This window comes from Hippoglossus stenolepis, chromosome 13, assembly GCF_022539355.2.
Source record: "Hippoglossus stenolepis isolate QCI-W04-F060 chromosome 13, HSTE1.2, whole genome shotgun sequence".
NCBI classification, from domain to species: domain Eukaryota; kingdom Metazoa; phylum Chordata; class Actinopteri; order Pleuronectiformes; family Pleuronectidae; genus Hippoglossus; species Hippoglossus stenolepis.
This window is the reverse complement of record NC_061495.1, coordinates 5,650,855-5,657,674: the sequence shown is the minus strand read 5'-3', so window position 1 is coordinate 5,657,674 and position 6,820 is coordinate 5,650,855. Positions and strand designations below refer to the sequence as shown.

At 40.7% G+C, this 6,820-nt stretch overlaps 1 pseudogene; it reads left to right on the top strand.

Annotated features, from left to right (window-relative positions):
* Positions 1 to 1,288: 1,288 nt before the first annotated feature.
* Positions 1,289 to 2,924, top strand: LOC118120099 (annotated as a pseudogene).
* Positions 2,925 to 6,820: the final 3,896 nt, after the last annotated feature.

Below are 6,820 nucleotides of genomic sequence, written 5' to 3'. Positions count from 1 at the left end.
AGATGTGTCATTTCATTGCAGCTTATATTCACTGTTCACTGTCCTATTCTCCCAAGTTGCTGTGATTGTTGCTATGGGAAACCATGGTGTTGTTTATATAATTCCATTTTAATGATCTTAATTATCTGAATAATCTGAGAAATCTCTTGAATAAAGCACATGCTGCCTCTTTGAATACCTCCTATAACCTTATACATATTCTGTATGAAAGACAGAATACATGTACGGTGAAGATCAATAAGCTTTATTTATAGTTTTCAAGCCGTTAGAGCCAGAATAATGTCACCATGAACATGTGTAAAACATTGTTGATCAGGAAATCAAATGCGTTCACCATCACATTTAAATAAACAACACTATGGGGCGATAATCTCTGTTATTAAAGCTAACATCTGTCTGACACTGAAAAGGAGGGTAGACAAAGGATAAAGATGCATATGAAAGTACAGCAACTGGGTTATCTCTGCTCTTTTGTTACAAACAGGACATTATATAAAAGCTGACATTGTTTGTTCTCATCATATAAATAAAATAAAGTCAACATTTATAAAGGGGCTTTCAGGTACAATTTCCAATTGTATTTAAAAACCAGGAACAGACCAACACTATTTCCCTGCAGCTTGACAATTTGGCCCCTCTGTTAAATCACATGGAATAAATCTTGGTCTTGGTTTTGGAGTTGATTTAAAACTGAAGATTGGCAAACATATTAATAAGATACTATATTTACAACCCTTGCAGAGGGTTGGCAGGCCAGTCTCTCTGCAGGGCTTACAACATGCTGGGAATTACAGGAGCAAGTAGGCGAAGGGCCATCAAGGTGACTGTGGATCAGGAGAGGTGAGCCGTGAGTTGGGTAGCGCTACCTGGACGCAAGCCGGGGCTTGATCAACCCCGGTTGGGTCGCCTGGGTGAGGGTGTCTGATCGTTGAAAGACCCGAAACACCCAATGACCTCAGTTAACATCACTGACGATGTGTCCAGGTGTATCACAAGGTGATGTATTTCACAAGCTTTTGTTTGGAACAACCAGTGACTACCAATAACAGAGTGGTGACAGCTGGAGAGACAGTGAACAGCCCGGAGAGATCACCATGGGGCATTTAGGGTTAGCATCCCGACCTGCATCTTCTGAGAGGGAGAACCCACAGCAAGCTACAGATCAAACAACGGAAAAATTCCTCCAGGGAGGCCCGAAAGGGGGGGGGGGAATGAGCATCCCATTCGGATGGACCAAAGGACACTGACATATGGCAATGGAAATAAAACGACGAGTACAGAATGCATTTGCGGTAAGGTGTGTAAGAACCTGCATGACCTGAAGATCCATCAGGCCAGGATGAAATGCGTGCAGACGGTGCAAGTGGCACAGAGCTCAGGAATTACCCCTGGTGGAGGAGGAGCTAAGTCTGGAGTCAACCCACAGTGCCCAGAGCCTCCAGGTGTCACAAGCCCTAGATCCACACAGAGTAACAGAACATCGGCGGGTCAAGTGGACCCAAGCTAACAAGGAGAAGGAGTGGCTCCAGTTCGATCAAGACGCCGATTCCATTCTAGAAGCAACGGCCAAGTGTGAAGCAGACCGATGCATCCAGTCAATGACCACCATCATCGTCAGCCTAGCAGCTGAGAGGTTCGGGCTGGAGGAGAAGAGAGCAGCGAAACTCCCCTACGCCATGAATAACAGAGCGAGTAAGATCCACCAGCTCAGGCAGGAGCTGAAGAGTTTGAGGCGGCGGTTCAAGGAGGCAAGGGAGGAGGAGAAGGGACCTCTCACAGAGCTGAGCAGCATCCTCCGCAAGAAGCTTACGACCTTGAGGAGGGCCGAGTGGCATAGAAGGGGGAGGAAGGAGAGGGCCAGGAAGCGAACTGCCTTTCTAGCAAAACCATTTGGTTTTGCAAAACAGCTGCTCGGGTAGAAGCGCAGTGGCCAGCTCACCTGCTCCAAGGCTGAGATCGACCTCCACTTCAGAGACACCTTCAGTGATGAATCCAGGGAGCAAGATCTGGGCCACTTTAAGTCCTTGATTAATCCACCTGCACCAACTATGGACTTCGATGGGAAGGAGCCCAGCAGGAAAGAGGCCCAGGAGGTGGTCAAGAAGGCAAGAGCAAGCTCAGCCCCAGGACCGAGTGGGGAACCTTACAAGGTATACAAGAACTACCCAAGGTTACTCCTCAGGCTCTGGAGGATCCTGAAGGTGATCTGGAGGAGAGGCAAGGTAGCTCATCAGTGGAGGCATACAGACGGGGTGTGGATTCCAAAGGAGGAAGACTCGAAGAACATCGATCAGTTCAGAACCATCTCGCTGCTCAGTGTTGAGGAGAAGATATTCTTCAGCATTGTTGCCGGGCGCCTAACAGACTACATCCTGAGGAACTCCTACATTGATACCTCGGTCCAGAAAGGAGGGATCCCGAAGGTATCGGGGTGTCTGGAACACACAGGAGTGGTCACCTAGCTGATCAGGGAAGCCCGGGAAAACAAGGGGGACCTGGTGGTGTTGTGGCTGGACCTCGTCAACGCCTATTGATCCATACCCCACAAGCTGGTCGAAGAGGAACTAAACCGGCACCATCTACCAGGCAAGCTCAGGGACCTCATTCTTGACTACTACAACAGCTTCAGTCTGAGAGTCTCTGCTGGGTCTACAACCTCAGAGTGGCACAAGCTCGAGAAGGGTATCATCACTTGATGTACCATTTCAGTGATCCTTTTCGCGCTCGCCATGAACATGCTGGTGAAGTCGGCTGAGGTTCAGTGCAGACAGCCCCTCACCAAATCCGGTGTCCGACAGCCCCCCACTAGGGCCTTCATGGATGACCTGACTGTGACAACAAAATCTGTCCCAGGGAGAAGGTGGATCCTGAAGGGCCTTGAGGAGTTGGTCACCTGGGCTCGTATAAGCCTCAAGCCCAAATAGTAATAAATCCTAAAACTCCCATTCTTGCCTTCAGCTTCATACACATATAATATCAAAATTGACAATATAAAGAAGGTTTAATTTATACTGGGCATCACAGGTTCAGGTTTTAGTTGGTGGACAAATATTTTTAAAAAATAACCTGGGGGTGAATCTCCAGGTGCTTTCAGGTATTACCTTGTTTGTTTTGTATCCAGTTGTGCGTAAACACATTCTTGTTTAATGATGAAAGCTCTTCCAGTCCACTGATTGGTTGGTTTAAATCCCCAGCTCATGCACTGCAGTCTTCAGTAAAGATACTAATAACAGTGAGATGAGGGGATGAGAGTGTTATTCATGAAGGAAAACTGAACAGAAAACAGACAAAATAAATATATATAATTTACAGCTTCTATTCATAATGGATAATGTCTCTGTGATAACAATATTCTATCTTTCAGGTTTAAGTGAAACAATGAACTACAGGTCTGTTCTCTTCTCTCTCACCTTACTGTGTTATTGTGTCATTTTGCTGGTAAATATTTCTCTTATTGTGACCATCATCTTGGATAAAAACCTCCATGAACCAATGTATATTCTGCTGTGTGCATTTTGCATGAATGGACTTTATGGCTCAACAGGTTTCTTCCCCAAATTTCTGTGGGATCTGCTCTCTCCTGTTCATGTCATCTCTTATTCTGGATGTTTTCTTCAGGGTTTAGTAATTCACTCTTTTGTCAGCAGTGATCTCTCTTTTCTTGCAGTAATGGCATATGACAGATATGTGGCTATATGTCGACCACTGCAGTATCACTCTATCATGTCAAAGCAAAGACTCATAAAGTTAGTGTGTTTCTCCTGGTTTACACCTTTCTGCATTACAGGCACAAATATTTGTCTAACATCAAGACTGAAGTTATGCAGCCCGTATATTGCCAGACTCTTCTGTGTGAATTGGATTATTGTTACACTTGCTTGTTTCCCAGCTGAAACTATGGTTAACAACATCGTTGCATATATTTCAATACTCTTTTATATATTTCATGGTGTATATATAGTTTGGTCCTACATATATCTCATTAGAACATGTGTAAATTCTAAAGAAAACAGGGCAAAGTTCATGCAAACATGTGTGCCACATTTACTGTCTTTGATCACTTTTCTTTTCACGGTACTTTTTGATCTTATGAATATACGATTTGATTTGAAAAAATTACCTCAATCACTGAAAAACTTTGTTGCAATAGAATTTCTTGTCATACCTCCACTCATGAATCCTCTCATTTATGGTTTCAAATTGACCAAAATTCGAAACAGACTTCGCGAAGTTGTTACTTTAAAAAACACGTTAAGTCTTGGTGTACATTAAGGAAACTTAAAACCCTGTTTGTATTGCACATACTTTAAATATGCACTGCTGAACCAGCTGTTATTTTGAAGTTAGTTGCATATCTAAATTTTTATTTTCAGTTGAAATTGGTTTTGATGTGTGTAGAAATTCTTTATGCTCAAGGTTTACGGTGATGAATCCTCTGCCTGTTTCATTTACTACTATTATTAAATCATTTTGAATTACCATTTTCTGTATGTATATTAACATGATTCCCATTCATTTAAATATATATGTAAATGTACTCTAGTTCTTTGTTGAGAAATGATGTGCACATTTCAGTAAATTTGTTATAAGGTATCTGTCCTGTTCATTTTGTGGGGGGGTATTAAGATATCTTTGCACAAAAAATAAATCATTGAGAAAAACAGACTTGCTAAAGGAGAGAGATGAAAGTAGTCAATGTTCAACCTTTTCATTTAACACAGAGGTACCTGGTAAACATTTCTGCTGGAAACATTTTGATTGTGGCAAAAAGCAGCATTCTTGAGTATGTCCTGGCCTTCACCACGATACAGACAATTACAATAGAGTATTCAGGCCTAATATACAGTAACACAATGGCAATAAAAGCTGTAACAATATCAGTTACAGACAAAACCAAAGTTTTTACTCCCCACATTGATTATTCCCTGAGATTTAAACAGGGTGATTAAATTAAATAATCATTTGAAAGCCAGATAAAGTGAGATGTGTTATTTCATTGCAGCTTATATTCACTGTTCACTGTTCTATTCTCCCAAGTTGTTGTGATTGTTGCTATGGAAAACCATGGTGTTGTTTATATAATTCCATTTTAATGATCTTAATAATCGGAATAATCTGAGAAATCTCTTGTATAAAGCACAAGCTGCCTCTTTTAATACCTCCTATAACATTATACATATTCTGTATGAAAGACAGAATACATGTACGGTGAAGATCAATAAGCTTTATTCATAGTTTTCAAGCCGTTAGAGCCAGAATAATGTCACCATGAACATGTGTAAAACATTGTTGATCAGGAAATCAAATGTGTTCACCATCACATTTAAATAAACAACACTATGGGGCGATAATCTCTGTTATTAAAGCTAACATCTGTCTGACACTGAAAAGGAGGGTAGACAAAGGATAAAGATGCATATGAAAGTACAGCAACTGGGTTATCTCTGCTCTTTTGTTACTAACAGGACATTATATCAAAGCTGACATTAGTTGTTCTCATCATATACAAAAAATAAAGTCAACTTAGATGTTACTGAATAAAAAGAAACACATATAAAGGGGCATTCAGGTACAATTGTATTTAAAACCCAGGAACAGACCAACACTATTTCCCTGCAGCTTGACACTTTGGCCCCTCTGTTAAATCACATGGAATAAATCTTGGTCTTGGTCTTGGAGTTGATTTAAAACTGAAGATTGGCAAACATATTAATCAGATACTATATTTACAATACACACTGCTCTGTATGATTTCCAAGCTCAAATATATTCTCTCTATTTCGCTCATCGGAAAATAATTTCCTGCTTTCTTGTCCTCCCACCTTGATCACTGCAATTCTTTGGTAAGCACTCGTTCTTGGTCATTTAACTCCAACTAGTAATAAATGCGATAACTCCCATTCTTGCCTTCAGCTTCATGCACATTTAATATTGTCTCTAAAGAAGAAATGGCAAAAAATATAAACGTCTGTCTCGAGTTGGGTTCAAAATTGACAATATTAGGAAGGTTTCATTCATACTGGGCATCAAAGGTTCAGGTAAGAATTGGTGGACAAATATTTAGAAAAATAGCGTGGGTGTGAATCTCCAGCTGCTTTCAGGTATTACCTTGTTTATTTTGTATCCAGTGGTGCTTACAGATTGACCACTGATTGGTTGGTTTTAATTCCAATCTTGAACCAGAGATTTTTTTCACTTCTCTCTCACTTTACTGTGTTATTGTGTCAATTTGCAGGCAAATATTTATGTTATTCTCTTATCATCTTGGATAAAAATCTCCATGAACCAATGTATATTCTGTTGTGTGCATTTTGCATGATTGAAAAAAACATTTCCTTTAACCGTTATCTGGGTGATACAGGGATCTACCTCCCCCTGGAGGCGTATAAATACAACACACTAACTAACCTCAAGTTCTGTTTACAAGACATCAAATCCTGAATGACTGCAAACTGAAATCCAAGTTGTCTTTGGAGCAGAGGAACAGACCAACATTATTTCTGCCACTCCTTGGCCCTCACGGCCTCCTCTGTTGAAGTACATGCAGAAACTTGTGTCATCAGTGTATTCATATTTAAAGATTTGCAAACAAATTGATTAGAAACTTTATTTAAGCTATACTAAGCTCTGTTGAATTTTCCAAAAAGAACACAAATTCTCTCTATATATCTGAGGTCACAACCCGACTCAAGGACAAAGTGGGGAAGGCCACACATGAGATTAGCCTGAAAATAAGTTTTTTTAAATGAACAGGAAATGTAAATGTAGAAATCATAGTGGTCACGGATTGCAATTCTTTCCATTTTCAAAACAGTTATTC